This window comes from Cervus elaphus, chromosome 33 (genome assembly GCF_910594005.1).
Source record: "Cervus elaphus chromosome 33, mCerEla1.1, whole genome shotgun sequence".
NCBI lineage: Eukaryota > Metazoa > Chordata > Mammalia > Artiodactyla > Cervidae > Cervus > Cervus elaphus.
The window spans coordinates 9,152,212-9,170,717 of NC_057847.1; positions in this window are offsets into that span (position 1 = coordinate 9,152,212).

Sequence of the window (18,506 nt, forward strand, 5' to 3'; positions counted from 1 at the left end):
GTGCACTTTTTGATTGGGCTGTTTATTTTATTGACATTGAGCTATATGTGCTGTGTGTATATTTTGAAAGTTAACCCCTGTTGGCCTCATTATTTGCAAATATTTTCTCCCAGGCCATATATTTCTTTTCATTTCCTTTGCTGTACAAAATATTTTAAGTTTGATTAGATCTCATTTCTTTGTTTTTGCTTTTATTTCTATTGCCCTGGGAGACTGACCTAAGAAAACATGACTACAGTTTATGTCAGAGAATGTTTTGCCTATGTTATCTTCTGAGTTTGATGATGTCACGTCTTCTATTTAAGTCTTTCAGCCATTTTGAGTTTAGTTTTGTATGTGGTATGAGGGTGTGTTCTAACTTCATTGATTTACATGCGCCTGTCCAGCTCTTCCAACGCCACTGGCTGAAGAGACTATCTTTTCTCCTGTGTATATTATTGCCTCCTTTGCAGAAGATTCATTGATTGTAGGTGTGCAGGTTTCTTTGTATTCTCGTCCATTGATCTATATGTCTGTTTCTGTGCCAGTACCATGCTATTTTGATTACGACAGCTTTGTAGTCAAATCCAAAGTCTGGGAAACTTATGCCTCCAGCTTTGTTCTTTTTCCTCAAGATTGCTTTGGCAATTTGGGGTTTAAATGGACTATTTTATCTATTAGATATTTTATATAATTCACGAAGTACCACAAAGCAAAGACCTAGAGTAGACTCACAAAGGGCAAAGAAAGGAGAAACAGAGCATGCCACCATGGAAATTAACCAATTAATGAATCAGACTGAGAAAGACAGGAAAAGAAATAATGGAAATACAAAACATGGAAGCAGATTGGCATTAGTAAATCCCACATATCAATAATTACTCTAAATTTAAGTGGATGGATTTCACCATTAAAAGGCATAGAGTGGCTGAATGAATTTTTAAAATGGCACCAAACTATAAGAGAGATACATTTCAGATTTAAGGACAAATATACAGTCAAAGTGAAGGGATGGAAAATTTTATTCCATATAATTGGAAACCAAAACAAGTGGGAATAACTATACTTCCATCTGACAAAATACTTTAAGCCAAAAGTTGTAACAAGGGATAAAAGAAAGTGATTATAAAATGACAAAGTGATCAATCCATCCAAAAGATATAACAATAACAAATAACACACCCATCACCTAAATATGTTAAGCACCTAAGTATATTAAATAAATACTAATGGATATGAAGGAAGACAATAGAATGGGAAAAACTGAAAACTGTGACAGATTTTATTTCCTTGGGTTCCAAAATCACTGCAGACAGTGACTGCAGCCATGAATTTAAAAGACGCTTGCTCCTTGGAAGGAAAGCTATAAGAAACCTAGACAGCATATTAAAAAGCAGAGACATCACTTTGCTGACAAAGGTCCATATTGTCAAAGCTATGGTTTTTCCAGTAGTCATGTATAGATGTGAGAGCTGGACCATAAAAAAGGCTGAGCACTGAAGAACTGATACTTTTGAATTGTGTTGCTGGAAAAGACTCATGAGAGTCCCTTGGACAGCAAGGAGGTCAAACTAGTCAATCCTAAAGGAAATCAACCCTGAATATTCATTGGAAGGACTGATGCTGAAGTGCCAATACTTTGACCACCTGATGCAAAGAGCCGACTCATTGGAAAAGACCCCAGTGGTGGGAAAGATTAAGGGCAGGAGGAGAAGGGGGCAACAGAGGATGAGATACCTGGAGAGCAACACCAACTCAATGGATATGAGTTTGAGCAAACTCCAAGATATAGTGAAGGACAGGGAGGCCTGGCGTGCTGCAGCCCATGGGGCCACCAAGAATAGGGACATGACCTAGTGACTAAACAACAACATGAAAGGAGACATAAAGAATAATACACTAATAGTAGGGTATTTCAATATCCCACTTTCAACAATTGATAGAACACCCAGACGGAAAATCAGCAAGAAATGATAAATGTAAAATATGCATTAGATCAAATGAATGTACCAGACATCTATGGAACACTCCATCCAACAGCAGCAGAACACAAATTCTTCTCAAATGTACGCTGCACATTTTTGAGGGTTGATCATCTAATAGGACAAAGAACAACTCTTGGCAAATTTAGGGAGATTGAAATCATAATAGGTATCCTTTCCAACCACAATGATTTAAGCTAGAAGTCAACAATGGGAAGAAAGCTAGAAAATCCACAAATATAAGGAAACAAACAAAACAGTCATGAAAAACCAATGGGTCAATGAAGAATTTTAAAAAGTCTCAAATGAAAATAGAAACACAACTTACCAAAATCCCTAGCAGTCCACAGAGGGAGGTTTACAGAGTTAAATGCATAGATTAACATTGGAAAAGTCCAAAATACACAACCTAACTTTAAACCTCAAGAACAACAAAAAGCAGAAGAAATTAAACCTAAAGTTAGCAGAAGAAAAGAAATAATAAGAATACAGAGTATAAAATAATAGAATGCATAAACAAAACTAAGAGATAGTATTTGTAAAAAAGAAAATTGTGGGAATTTCCCTGGTGGTCCAGTGGTTAAGAATGCACCTTCTAATGCAGGGGACGTGGGCTCCATCCCAGGTCAGGGACTAAAATCCCACATTTTGCTGAGCAGCTAAGCCTATGTACCCAACTGCTGAACCAGCTCACTCTAGAGCCTGCGAACCGCAACTAGAGAGAAGACCGAACACCACCATGAAGATCCCACAGGCTGCAACAAAGACCCTGCACAGCCAAAGAAATATCTGCTAAATAAATAAAAATGAGAAAACTTCTTCCAGATTAACTAAGAAGAAAGGGAAAAGAAAGTTAGAAGCGAAAGAGGAGACATTAAACTGCTAATACAGAAATACATAAAATCATGAAAAACTACCATGAAAAACTTTTGCCAACAAAAAAATGACCTAAAAGAAATGGATAATTATGTAGAATTATACAACCTACCAAGACTGAACCAGGGGAAAAAAAATGAATAACAGACAAATAACGAGGAAGGTGATTGAATCAGTAATCTAAAACTTCCCAGCACAGAAAACCTCAGGACCAGATGGCTTCACTGGTAAATTCTACCAAATGTTTAAGGAAGACTTAACACCAGTCCTTCTTAAAGTGTTCCAAAATTTGAAGCGGTAGAAGCATGTCCAAACTTTTCATATGAGGCAAGCAATGCCCTGATACAGACAGATAAGGACACTACAAGAAAACAAAACTACAGACCAATATCCCTGATAAACATAGATACAAAAACTCTCAACAAAATATTAGTAAATTAAATTCAAGAACACCTTAAAAGGATTATACTATCATGCCAAAGAATTAATGCTTTTGAACTGTGGTGTTGGAGAAGACTGAGAGTCCCTTGGACTGCAAGATGATCCAACCAGTCCATCCTAAAGGAGATCAGTCCTGGGTGTTCATTGGAAGGACTGTTGTTGAAGCTGAAATTCCATTACTTTGGACATCTGATGCGAAGAGCTGACTCATTTGAAAAGACCTTGATGCTGGGAAAGATTGAAGGCTGGAGAAGGGGATGACAGAGGATGAGACGGTTGGATGACATCACTGACTCAATGGACATGGGTTTGGGTGGACTCTGGGAGTTGGTGATGAACAGGGAGGCCTGGCATGCTGTGGTTCATGGGGTCGCAAAGAGTCAGACACCACTGAGCAACTGAACTGAACCATGACCAGGTGGGGTTTTTCCCTGGGATGCAAGGAGGGTTCAACACATGCAAATAAAATGCGATACTCCACACTAATAGAATGAAAGATAAAAATAATATGATCATTTCAGTAGATGTAGTAAAAGCATTAACAAAATATAACATTGCTTCATGATTGAAAAAAAAAAAAAAAACACCTCAGTAGACTGAGGTTAGAAAGAACACACCTCAACATATTAAGGGCGTATACAACAAACCCAGTGCTAACACACTCAATGGAGAAAACATGAAAGCTTTTCCCCTAATATCAGGAACAAGATAAGAGTGCTAACTCTCATTACGCTTATTCACTAGAATTCTGAAAGTGCCAACTACAGCAATTAGGGAAAACAAAGAAATAAAAGACATCTAAATTAGAAAATAAGAAGTTGTTGCATAACACAGGTAGCTCAGCCTGATGCTCTGTGACAACCTAGAGGGGTGGAATGGGGGGAGGAGAGGGAGGGAGGTTCCAGAAGGAGGGGATATACATATACTTATGGCTGATTCAGCGTCGCTGTATGGCAGAAACCAATACAACATTGTAAAGCAATTATCCTTCAATTAAAAATAAAATTTTGAAAAAAAAAGACATAAATGTTTTCTATTACTGATGATTATGATCTTATATATTGAAAATTCCAAACTCAACTAGAAATCTGTTGGATATAATCAAAGAATTCAGAAAATTTGCAGGATATAAAAATCAATGCACAGAAATCAGTTGTTTTTCTATAAATGAATGATGAAACATGTGAAAAAAAATTAAAGAAAACTCACAGAAAGATTCACAATAGCTAGGAATAAATCTAAGTACAAAAATGAAAGATCTGTACAACAAAAACTGCAAGACTTTCTGGAAAGAAATCAAAGAAGACACAAATAAATTGAAAGAAGACATATTGTGTTCATTATTGGAAGAGTTAATTTTGTTAAATGTCAGATAACTCCTTATCAAAACCCCAATGGCATTTTTATAGAAAGAGAAAAAACAATCCTAAAATTTGGATGAAATGACTAAAGATCCCAACTGGCCAAAGCAATCATGAGAAAGAAAAACAAAATCATAAGCACCATAGTTTCTAATTTGAAACTATACTACAAAACTATAGCAATTAAATCAGTATAATACTGGTGTAAAAATATACCTATAGACTAATGGAAAGCCTATAATTAAACCCCTGCATATACAGTCAGCTAAAATCTAACAATGGAGGCAGGAACATCCAACAGGAAAAGAAGACAAACTCTTCAACAGCGGTGTTCGAAAAATGGAAGAACCACATGCAGAAAAGTGAAATTGGACTCCTATTTTACACAATTCAGAAAATTAATTCAAAATGGATCAAAAAATTAAACCTAAGATCTGAAACCATAACACTCCTAGAAGGAAACAATGAGAAGACACTCCTCAATATTGGTCTTGTCATTGATATTTTAGATAGGACATCAAAACCAAAAACAACAACAAAATCAACAAATGGAACCACATCAAACAAAAGCTTCTGCACAGTAAAAGAAACAATCAATGAAATGAAAAGACAACCTACAGGATGGGAGGAAAATTCTGTAAATCATGTTTCAGAATAGGGGTTAATATCTAAAACATAAAAAGAACTCATAAAACAACCTGATCAAAAAATGCATAGAGGAACTGAACAGACATTTTTCCAAAGAAAACACGTAAATTGCCTACAAGGACATGAAAAAGTGCTCACCCTCATCACTAATCTGGAGAAGGGAATGGCTACCCAGTATTCTTGCCTGGAGAATCCCATTGACAGAGGAACCTGGCAGACTACAGTCCATGGAGTCACAAAGAGTCAGACATGACCAAGCAACTATCACTAATTCTAAGGGAAATGCAAATTGAAACCATTATGAGGTCTCACCTCACACCTGTTAGGGTGTTGATCCTCAAGAAGATAAAAATAACAAACATTGGAGAGAATACAGACAAAAGGGGACTTTTCTTTGTGAACTGCTTGTGGGATTGTAAGCTGGTACAGCCACTATGGAGCACAGTATGGAAGTTCCTCGATAATTACAAGTAGAACCACCAGATGATCCACCAGTCCTGCTTCTACGTATAAGCTCACAGATAATGAAGACTAGTTACTGAAGAGACACCTGCACTCCCATGTTGATAGTAGCATTATTAACAACAGCAATGATATGGAAATAACATAAATGTCTACCAACAAATAAATTGATAAAGAAAATGTGAGGGACTTCCCTAGTGGTGCAATGGATAGGACTTCACCTGCCAATGCAGGGGATGTTAAAAGAGGAAAAAGTCAGTCCCACCCTGATCACCTTTTCCACAAGTCTCCCCCGTCTTACAATAAGGAAAGTCACTCCATAGAAGCAAGGCATGAACTACTAAATGGGGCCCAGGGTTAATTATATGTAACTAGTTAACTGTTTCCATAAAGTAGTGCATTTTCCTGAGAAAAGATTTTCACTCATCATTAGAGGAAATAGCTCCTGTCAAATTCTAGTCAAAGACAGCCTGTGTCCAATGGGCAATGCCTTCCCAAACTGGCACATGGGGACCCAGAGAGCATGGGAGTGAAAGATGGGGAGAGGAGCCCCCAGACCAGCAGATTCCTGGGGTCTCCCTGGCCCAGGGCCAGGCTTCCCGCCGACCAGACTCCATCATGTCCCACGTGCTCATCCAGCTCCTTTGGCTGTAATAGTTTGCATAGGAGTGAAAAGGCCTAATCTAGATTCTGAGTATGTTTCAGTGGACCCTCTGGTCCCCAAAGCCAAACAGGTTATGCTGAAAAAACCTGAGAAGTCTTAACTCCCTCAAAGGGGAGCTTCCATGCAGCTCTTTGTATGCGTTGCCGAGTTATTGTCTCCCCTGCATTAAACTAAGAAAGCTTTGTCCATAATTTTTAGGTCTTTTTCCCCCACAGAAATCTCTTAATACTCATTCCTTGAATATCTTACAAGCCCATTTCCCCAGTCATGTAAATTCCTCAACTCAGCCTTTTAAAAGCCTTTTATATCAGATTTTAGTTTGACATGGAAAATTGTTTAAGATAGTTATTAACTGGCAGAGGTAACTGGGAAAAAATAATCAACACAGATTATTCAAGAGATACAGCAATAACATCTAATTTTTAATATTTCTAACTTCAACTGATATCACCTAAATTTAGTTCCCTAGTACATCAGTTCCTCTCAGTTGGCATACATTTTTACAGAATATAAAAGAAACATACTGAAACAAAAATGTCTCCTGACTCCCTGCTTCAGCTGGTGGTTTATAGCAGTCTGAGGGAGTAACAATAGAGCATCTGGAAGTTTTTCAATCCCCAATGATGGGTCTCCCCAGGATGGTGATTTATCTTCAAGTTCCAAATCAGCTATAAGATATGAGAGGAGAGTCACTCTGCTAGGAACCTGAGGACAGTGGGTGATTGGTGACTCTGACCTGCCCTTGAGATTAAAAGAGGAGAATGTATACCATGGAATATTACTCAGCTGTCAAAAAGAATTCATTTGAACCAGTCCTAATGAGATGGATGAAACTGGAGCCCCTTATACAGAGTGAAGTAAGCCAGAAAGATAAAGAACATTACAGCATACTAACACATATATATGGAATTTAGAAAGATGGTAACGATAACCCTATATGCAAAACGGAAAAAGAGACACAGAAATACAGAACAGACTTTTGAACTCTGTGGGAGAAGGTGAGGGTGGGATGTTTCAAAAGAACAGCATGTATACTATCTATGGTGAAACAGATCACCAGCCCAGGTGGGATGCATGAGACAAGTGCTCGGGCCTGGTGCACTGGGAAGACCCAGAGGAATCGGGTGGAGAGGGAGGTGGGAGGGGGGATCGGGATGGGGAATAAGTGTAAATCTATGGCTGATTCATATCAATGTATGACAAAACCCACTGAAATGTTGTGAAGTAATTAGCCTCCAACTAATAAAAAAATTTTAAAAAAATAAATAAATAAATAAAAGAGGAGAATGAAGACGTGAGCAGAGAAGCTCTGAACCAAAACGCACACTGTGTGCTGCTAGAGTGATGCGCGCTCTGGGAGACCAGGAGACAGAGAGGTGGCTCCTGGCCGAGGGAATCTTGCAGGAGATGACAATCCACAAGGGGCCTGATGGGCTGGGCCTGAAGTGGGAAAGGCACAGACAGGAAAGCTGAGTTCACACCAGGAAATGCAAAGAGAACACTGTGCTTGGAGTGGAAACTTTATGTCAGAGTACAGAGTGACCATGGTGTTTAAGTAACAGTTGTCCAGACAACAAGTTCTGACTGTATAGCACAGGGAAATATATTCAACATCCTGGGATAAACAATAACTGAAAAGAGTATAAAAAAGAATCTATGTATAACTGAGTCACTTTGCTGTACAGCAAAAAATTAACACAACATTGTAATTCCACTATACTTCAATTAAAAAAAAAAAAACTAGTAAAAACAAAATAGTCGGCCCATCTCAGTATCAGTGAGCTCACCAAGTACCCAAATCCTGGTTTCTAATGCCAGTCTGCAATCAGAGGAACCAAGGCTCCTGTTGGTGCCAGAACTGAGACATGTGTTAGGGAACTTAAATGAACAGTCTCCTTTAGGCCTCAGAGACAAAGCAGAGCAGACCTCTGACCTGGCTTCTAGCCTGCCTGGACACTGCCCTAACTGGGAGGGGGTGGGAGCAACTGCCTACTGTGAGCGCAAAACTCGCAGCACCTTAGATAAGATGGGGGAGAGATCTTGAGATTGTTGAGACCCTGGAGGACTCCTGGCCAACCAAGACCCAGGCTTAACTGTATTCCAAGTTTCACAAGAAAAAACAAACAGCATTAACATGAAACCAGAGCTGTAATTTGGTTACAGATTGATGATATCAGCTTGCGACCATCCTGGGATTATAAGCGGGAACCCAGACCTCCAATCTTTGAAGTCTCACCCATGGAGCGGATGTGTTGCCTGGGACCCTTTCCCAATTGGGACTCCAGACGTGCTGTGACACGGGACTTCCCAGAGCTGTTAAAGTCTGGATGTTGGTCAATACCCAATTTGGTGATGTATTCTCTGATCTATTTCTCTTTCCTTTTAATGTTACTATGTTGAAAGTAAGCTAGATAATTCTCTAGTAAATATCTGTATTATTTATTTGTATATAATGAGTGGCTCATTTTGTTAACAAAACCTTCGAACCTGAGACAAAAGTGAAAACTTTCAGCGAAACAGCAGGAAATACACGAGATGGACCCATTGCATCTCATCTTGTTAGAATGTAAAGAAGGCTGAAAACAAAACATGTACATTTTCATTAAAAAATACTTCATTGCTAAAAGACACTAACCATCATCTGACAAGAGTTGCCACAAACTTTCAATATGTAAAAAAAAGAAAAAGAAAAAGAAAAAAAAACACCTCAGTATCTGCAAAGCACAATAACTGAAAAACAATAAAACAAGATATACCCATATTTTATGTCCTGTTCCTTTCAGTACTCAAATTTTTATGTAAATATGTACAGCTGAATATCCCTTGATTTGTTTATCCTGGTGCTATGCTGGGGCAAAAGAACTGTCCCTTACAGCATAAGAAATTTAGAGACATCAGTTACTAACAGATTACGTGGAAGCAGAAGTGCTCCCAGATAGTTCCATTTTCTAGACAGAAAAAGTCAACAGATCAGAATGGAAAAGTTAATGTACACACCCCTAACTGCTGTCTCTGATGAGTTTTCCACCCAAAGCAGAGATGTTACACTTGCTGTGATTCAAATGCTGCTAAGTGTGCTATACCTTGAAACTCACTATCTCAAAGTGGGAATGTCAGCCTGCTCCTAAGCATCTGGGTCATCAACTGTGTCTCTGAGAAACTGGCCAGTCAGGCCTGACATGATCAATTTAGAGCATTAAAAACTAAAGAACAAAACAAAACCCTTAAACCATTAACATCGTAAGGTTGATTTTTTTTCTCTTTTCTTTTTTTTTTTTCTTTTTGAGACCTCACCACTTAAATGGGTTGGTGACAACAGCCTACTAGATACTTGCTTGGGAACTGAGGCGACTCATCTCTCAGCAGACTAAATGCCTCAACATCCAAATTTCCAAAAAAGGCATTCTGTGTGGGTGGTATTTCACGAAGCCCCAGTCCACACCCCGTCTCCCGCTTCTGAGTTGTGCTTTCGAACAGGGCCACTTTGATGACCTTCTCCCCAGATGGGCGCACTTTGAGGGGAGGAATAGGAGGTCAGCGAGCAAAATGTAGTTTCTCAGATATCAAACCGGTTACCATAAACAGCTTAGAAAAGAAAAGGGTAGTTTTCTGGGCCTGGACTGGGCACACAGAAGGGAGACTGAACAACGCTGCAAAGGTGGGCAGTAGCAGGAAGGCCAAGATCTGATTTGGGACAAAACCAAGATGCGCAGGGCAGGCTGCAGGCTGCAAATCATAGCCTTCATACTCCTCTAAGTCCCTCTTCTCCTCCCGGCGACCCGTTTCACAGGGGAGGAGGGGGAGTGATAGGTAGGACCGGACTCCGCAGGCACCCCAGCCTCCAACTGCCATCTGGCGCCCACAGCCCCGCCTGTTATTGTGCGCTGGAGGACCAGGAACTGCTCCCAGCCCTGCACATTCTGGAAATGGCAGTCAAGCAGCCCCACAAGACTGGGAGTTGACTGTGGCTCAATTAAAGAATAAATTTTTCAAATTAAGAGATCTTCAGAAAACACATTCCATCTGCTACATTTCATGAAATCAGCTGAGTAACAGTCAGGATTTTCTCCTTTCCTTTCTGCAAACCAATTTTCCAGGACAAAAAAAAAAAAAAAAAAAAGGTATGATCCAGTGAAGACTCACAGCTGACTAGTGGCAGCAACTACACCAAAGCTTAAGAGGAGCCTAGCAGCGACGGCTATACAAAAGGCCTAATTACAGATCAGCCCTGCAACCGCCATTCCACCTTCAACAAGGCTGCTAAAAGGCTTCCCCAGTCCCCACAACCAGAGATACGACAGTACTACCAGACAGGTGGGGGGATGCAAAAGTCTCTGTGCTCTCTCACCTCTCTAGACCCATCCATGCCGGGGTCACGATATAGAACCCTGCTTTGGGGAAACTGTCTCCTAAGGTGTCTGGTTACATGGGCCAGGGCCCTCGGTCTTATGTGCCCTCTAACAAACTAAGGGCACCCCAGCCAGAATCATGACTGCCCATCATGCCCTGCAATAGCGGGAGCCAACAGAAGAGTCACTTAAGGTCATTCACCTCACCCCTATGCCCTACCAAGGCACCCGGCCCCTAAGCCAACCAACAAGCAAAGGATCTGGCCCCAAGTTGGCAGCAGGCCCTTTAGTTCACTAAGGAGAGCAGGCTAGCAACTTAAGGAGCAACTCCAGGAAGCCAAAGCCAGTGAAAGATGGCCAACCATAGCACGTATAAGAGGCCGGGGCCAGAGGAAGTGTTGGGGGAGTGTGTAATTTCCTTGGTTCTGTTTCATCACAACAAAAATTTGAACCAACAGACCAGCATTGCAGCCCTCAGATGGGCCAGCGTTAAAGCTCTCTGACAGACCAGTGTTACAGCTCCGTGTTACACCTCAGTTTTATTTAGAAAACAAAAAGGCGTGAGGGCATGCCGACCCAAAAGACGCGAAGACGAGAGAGAGAGAGATCCCTGGTCCTCTGACTCCTCTTTTTATATGTTTTTCTCCTCCCCCTGGGCCTGCCCTATGTGAATTGGGCTAGCCCTGAATGCTCTTTGTTCTACCTGAGGTTCTTACTCTGGTCCTTGGACCTTCAGTTCAGTTCAGTTCAGTCGCTCAGTCGTGTCCGACTCTGCAATCCCATGAATCGCAGCACCCCAGGCCTCCCTATCCATCACCAACTCCCGGAGTTCACTCAAACTCATGCCCATCGAGTCGGTGATGCCATCCAGCCATCTCATCCTCTGTCATCCCCTTCTCCTCCTGCCCCCAATCCCTCCCAGCATCAGGGTCTTTTCCAATGAGTCAACTCTTTGCATGAGGTGGCCAAAGTACTGGAGTTTCAGCTTCAGCATCAGTCCATCCAATGAACACCCAGGACTGATCTCCTTTACGATGGACTGTTTGGATCTCCTTGCAGTCCAAGGGACTCTCAAGAGTCTTCTCCAACACCACAGTTGCTGAGCTGGGATGGTGAGGGGCATTGGGCCTCCCCCTCTTGCTAATCTCAGGCCACAGAGTCCTTATAACAATGTCCATCTAAGGGTGAGTGATATTTTCCATGGTCGGCTATAGTTTTATATATCCTTGTTGAACTGGCAATGCATGTTGTTGCTTGTTGACCTGGGCAGAGACAAAATGGGCTAGACAATTGATAATACATGGAGCAATCATAAGCAGCATCAATATGGTATAACAAGGATTAGTAGAGGCATTAGCCAACTCCAAATTCCCATCACCAGGAAGATCCCCCAAAGAGAGATTGTAGCCACCCAGAGAACTCTCCAGCTCATTCTTTGAGATCCTGTAGGGTCTGAATGTTTTTCTTGAGGACTGTGAGACTTTCTTTAACTTAGCTGGAGGTATTTACCCAGAAACAACACTTCTCATTCAAGATGGCTCGAGTCCCTCCTTGTTCAGGGATCAGAAGATCTATCTCCTGTCTGTTCTGGAGTACAACCCCTGCCAAGCTGTGTTGGCTCTTTAGAGCTGTCCTGAGAAATCTTATCCCCAGAAACTTAATTTTGGGGTGTTCATTAGAATGGCACTCATTTGTGGTCCTGAATAGGTATCTGAGATCTCCCAGGGGCTCACAGGTGTATTGAGTGTCCTCTTCTGTTTTCTTCCATGGCTTGACTGGTGAGTAGTGAATCCAGGAGTTGTGTCCTGGTACCTTGACTGCTGTGGGGGTAGAAAGTATTACAGAGTAGGGGTCCTTCCATGTGGGCTGGAGTTGAGCCTTTGGGCACCCATCTTTCTGGACTTTAATAGGGCTTGAGTCCCTGGACCATATAGTGGTGACTCTTTAGTATCTTTTGGGTCCTGGTTGACACCCTCACAAGTGTATATCCTGTTGGAGTTGCCCAATGGCATGGTGTAAGACTGGAGGGTCTGAACCTCTGGATCTAGGAAGAGGTCACTGACATAAACAAAAGGTCTCCCATATAGCATTCTATAAGGACTAAAACCAACCTGTTCCTTAGGGGCAATACAGGTGCGGAGGAGAGCTATCGGTAAAGCCTCCTTCCATCCCAGGGAGGTCTCCTGGGTTATCTTTTTTATCGCTGATTTTAAGAATTCGTTGGCTCTTTCTACTTTTCCTGAAAACTGAGGCCTGTGGGCACAATGGAGATAATAAGTAATGCCCAATGCTTTATAGACCCCTTGGGTGACCTTAGAAGTAAATGATGCCCCATTGTCACTTTGTAATGACCTGGGCAGACCAAATCTCAGGATGATTTCATGGGCCAATTTTTTACCACCTCCTCAGCCTTCTCAGTCTGGGTGGGAAAGCCTTCAATCCATCCTGTGAATGTATCTATCATGACTAATAGGTATTTATACACTTGAGAAACTGGCATCTGGGTGAAGTCCATCTGCCAGTCCTCTCCTGGGTAGGTCCCACATCATTGGATGGGCTGGGCCAGCTGGGGTCTTCAAGCTCCTTGGGGGTTGTTTAATTGGCAAGTGGGAGAAGAGGAGACCACCTGCCTTATAGTCGTTTGGAGGCCTGTTCCTCTGAAGGAACTTTCTAGGAATCTTTGGAGGGCCTTCTCCCCTAAATGAGTGGTGGCATTTAAGGAGTTAACCAACTTCCATTGAAGATTCTCAGGCAGAAAAAGGAGTCCCTCCTTTGGGAACCACCCCACATGATCTTCTTGAAAGCCCTCACTCTTAGCTTTAAGAGTCTCACTTTCAGTATATGAAGGAGTTTCTGGAAAATTCGTCTGTGCAACTAAGGTGGCAACCCCTATTTGGTCATGGTTCTGTAACGCTGCTTTTTTAGCTGTCTGATCAGCTGCTTGGTTCCCTCATGCCACTTCCATGCTCCCTTTCTGGTGTCCTTTACAGCGGGAGACTGAAACCTCAGCGGGCAGATGGACTGCTTCCAAGAGTCTAAGGATTTGATCACCATATTTGATTGGGGACCCTCGGGTGGTCAAGTGGCCTCTTTCTTTCCAATAGCAGCATATACATGTAGCATCAGAAAGGCATACTTGGAGTCGGTGTAAATAGCTACTCTTTTTCCTGTTCCCAGCTTTAAAGCTCGAGTCAGGACTATGAGCTCAGCTAACTGGGTTGAAGTACCTGGTGGCAAAGGTTTAGCCTCTATGGTCTCAAAATTGGAGACTACTGCATATCCAGCTCTTCTTTTTCCATCTAAGAAGACAAAGCTGCTTCCATCAATGTACCAGATTTCCTCAGGATTGGCCAGAGGATCTTCTGGCTATCCCTCTCGGGGTTTTGACCAGTGGTCCAAGGTTTCTAGGCAAGAGTGAAAAGGGAGAGAGCCCTCAGTGTAGGCAGGAGTGTGACTGGGTTAAGAACCTCAAAAGGTGATATAGTGAGGCCTCGATTTTCCATCAGCACTACTTGATATCTGAGGATTCTTTGATCAGACATCCATAAATGACCTCTCCCATTTAGGAGTTTTTTCACTTGGTGGCTGGTAAAAACAGTTATTTTACCCTCAAAAGAGAGTTTCAAAGCATCTTCTATCAAGACTACAGTGGCTGGTTAAAACAGTTATTTTACCCTCAAAAGAGAGTTTCAAAGCATCTTCTATCAAGACTACAATAGCTGCAAGATTTCAAAGGCAGGGAGAGATTTCTTCTCAATAAAGGCGGACAGTCAGGGACCACTAGAACCTGGTGGGAAAATATTTGTCCATCCCAGCAACAAAGTGCTCAGGTGAATTTTTTGGTAATTCTTTTTCCTGTAGCACCCAAAATGGTAAAGGTTTGGGAGGAGAAGGCTCTGGAGTAGGAGATCAGGACAGAGTAGGTAGCCCCTGTGTCGAGCAAGAAATTCTCGGACCTACCTGCCACATCCAGTTGCACCCTTGGCTCCAGCCCTGTGATGGTTATCTGTGACAGGCGGGCTGGCTAGAGCGGGCCGCTTCAGTCCTATTGAACCATTGTGAGGGAAGGCTTGGTGCTTGACCTTGAGGCTCTTGGGTCCCCAGGGCAGAATGCTGCCCACTGTCGCAGTTTATGGCATTTGTAGCAAGCCATTTTAGGTAACTTGTCACGGTTTTGACACTCTTTGGCCCAATGCCCCACCTGTCTACAAATTAGGCATTTGCCTGGTGCCTTGTCCTTCAAGGACTTGGGGTTTACCGTAGGGCTTCCCTGGAGGGTGGCCAGCATCTGGGCATACCTTGTCTCTTTCCTTCTCTCTCTCTCCTGGGCCTTGGCCTCCCTCTCCTGTTCTGTTATAAAAGGTGTTGGTGGCTGTCTGGACCATCTCATCTAAAGAGGCAGCACGGTCCTGCTGCTGTAGCTGTTGTAACTTTATTCTGATGTCTGATGCCCATTGGGACAGGAGTTTGTCCTTTAAAATCACCTGTCCCTCGTAAGAGTCTAAGTCCAGATTGATAAACTTTTGGAGGGCCTCTTTTAGCCTTTCCAGAAAGGTAATGGGGTTCTCATTGGGCTCCTGAGTTATTGCTGAGACTGGGCACAGTCCCACAAGTAATAGGCTTCCTTCTATTTCCAAGGGTGGGTGGACTTCCTTAGGGGTGAGTCTTTCTGAAGCTTATCCTACCCAGTACTGTTGCAACCTGAGAGCTAGGCATTCCTGGATCAGGGTGCAGATCCCCAGGCAAGCCGAGGTGTGACAACCTCCTGGAGATGAAATCTCTGGGCAGGTTGAGGCATGTCGACCTCCTGGGACCCCTGGACTGGTGGATCCCCGAGTAGGTTAAGGCATGACAACCTTTCGAGGACCAGATTCCTAGGCAGGTGGAGGCAGGTCGACTTCCTGGGACCCCCGGACTGGAGTTGGGCATCCCCAAGGTCTCCAGCATGACCAGTGCTGGGTAGGATTAAGAGGTTGTAATTTTAACTCATTGCCAGTTTGTTCACCACAGATGGGAATAGATAGCATGAGTAAAGCAATCCAAGCCTGTGCCCTGAGACTGGGAACCTGGTGAAACAGTCAGAAACCTTATCCTCTTACTGCTCTGAGGGAATGTAAGTCACTGATTTCCTCCCCTAGTCCTCCATAAGAGCAGCTTAGCGTGTTTCAAATGGTAAACATTCCATTGTCATAGACTCACTTTAGGTAATAACATAAGTAATGACAAAGGAGTGGGTTATCTGGCCCTGTTGGAGGCATTTGAGTATTTTAATAATAGGCTGGGTGGAGCAATGCTGCCTACAAGGGGGCAGGGTCCTGGTTGTAGGAGTTAGTAAGTGGCTTAAGAACAAACTGATGAGAGGCAACAGACCAGATGTTCCATAAAAGTGGATTGGAGATTTGATCCAGGAGTATGTGTGTAACTTTAGGAGAAGGGTGGTAAGGGTTTGGGCCCAAACGGCCTGCAGGACTAACTCCCAAAGTGGCAAACATTATCCCTGGAAGCCCAGTTGCCTCTGAAGGGATGCCAACACATGGACTTCTAGCAGGCATGGTGTGCCTGTCACCCGCCCTGGTGCATTCACTGAGAGATGCTGATGTTGTACATGTAGGAAACATGGAAGATGAAAGCCTGAACATCTAGAGGGATTGGATATTATATAGTATTTCCCTCCCAAGGGCCAGCTATATTCTGGTTGTCCCTCCAGAAGATTGTAGAGGCAACATTGTGGGTCCAGATAGGACCCAGGGAAAGAGCATGAAACAGGAGGGAAGAAGGGCAGGGCACAAATTTTGAAAGAATCACATAGCACAAGGGCATAACATAAACCAATTAAAATCAAATGGGTCCAAAATGACAAGTCAAATTCAACTAAACTTTGATCCCCAATCCGTAAGCTAAATGACACACCCAGAGGTGGCAGGACAGCTCCAGTTCAGTTCAGTTCAGTTCAGTAGCTCAGTCCTGTCCGACTCTGCGATCTCATGAATCGCAGCACCCCAGGCCTCCCTGTCCATCACCAACTCCTGCAGTTTACTCAAACTCATGTCCATCGAGTCGGTGATGCCATCCAGCCATCTCATCCTCTGTCGTCCCCTTCTCCTCCTGCCCCCAATCCCTCCCAGCATCAGGGTCTTTTCCAATGAGTCAACTCTTCGCATGAGGTGGCGAAAGTATTGGAGTTTCAGCTTCAGCATCAGTCCTTTCAATGAACACCCAGGACTTATCTCCTTTAGGATGGACTGTTTGGATCTCCCTGCAGTCCAAGGGACTCTCAAGAGTCTTCTCCAACACCATAGTTCAAAAGCATCAATTTTTTGGTGCTCAGCTTTCTTCACAGTCCAACTCTCACATCCATACATGACTACTGGAAAAACCATAGCCTTGACTAGACGGACCTTTGCTGACAAAGTAATGTCTCTGCTTTTAAATATGCTATCTAGGTTGGTCATAACTTTCTTTCCAAGGGGTAAGCATCTTTTAACTTCATGGCTGCAATCACCATCTGCAGTGATTTTGGAGCCCAGAAAAATAAAGTCTGCCACTCTTTCCACTGTCTCCCCATCTATTTCCCATGAAGTGATGGGTCCAGATGCCATGATCTTAGTTTTCTGAATGTTGAGCTTTAAGCCAACTTTTTCACTCTCGTCTTTCACTTTCAACAAGAGGCTTTTTAGTTCCTCTTCACTTTCTGCCATAAGGCACTGTCAAAAGACAGAGGAGTGGGTGGTTCCCCAATGGTTGGAACGATCCTCCCACTTACTAGCATATGAATTCACGCAGCAAAAACCAGCCACACCACATTCCATGGCCAAAACATGTGCCCTCTGCAATGGCCCACACCCTGCAGACTGTGCTGCTCTCCGAATCCAAACAAATCCCCCTCTTACCTATTGCTGTGTCTCTAACTGATTTTTTGCAATAAGACACCAGAGCCTGAGCCTCATTAGGTCCTGAAGCCAGGCACCATGGGTTTTGGCCAGGCTCAAGTCCTGGGAGAGAGGAGCTGAAGGACGGGAGGAAAAAGCAGCAGGGAAAACGTGCTAAGGAATTCTTTTCATAACCTGCTGGAAAATCTGCTAAATTCCTGACCTGTGCCCAGTTTTCACGGGCCTGATCCTTGGCACAAACAAGATTAAGGACAGAAGAACCCCTACCAGCTTGCATAACAGCTACTGGGGCCCAGCAGATAGTGGAGCCTTTGGGACATACTGAGTGGGCCCTGCCATAGTTCCTCACTTCACACACTGCTGCTTGCCTGTTCACAGGAGGCTCGAGGAAAAGAGAAACAGGAGATTGTAAAAGAATTCAGATTTTTGTTAGGCATATGTCCTTCTAGCCGTAGGAGTGAGGACACTTCCTACCTTAACCGGAGCTCTTTTGGAATCTGAGCGTGAGCCACGTGAGCTTTCTGCTGAGTTTGTTTTTCACTGTTTCAGTTCCCAGCACTCTGGACTTCCTGTCGCTTCCCCTCTGCTGGGTTTTCTTCGCGTTCAGCTTCCACTGTGGGAGCTTTCGCTGAGTTGGGCTTGTGCTGAGCTTGGCGTCTTCCTTGCGGGGACCATGCCGAGATTGTTTCAGCCAGGTAAAATCTGAGAAAGGACACCATAGATGTCCGGGGAGTTTGTAATTTCCTCAGTTCTGTCTTGTCACAACAAACATTTGAAGCGACTGACCAGCTTTACAGCCCTCAGACGGGCCAGTGTTACTACTCTCGGACAGACCAATGATACAACTCCATGTT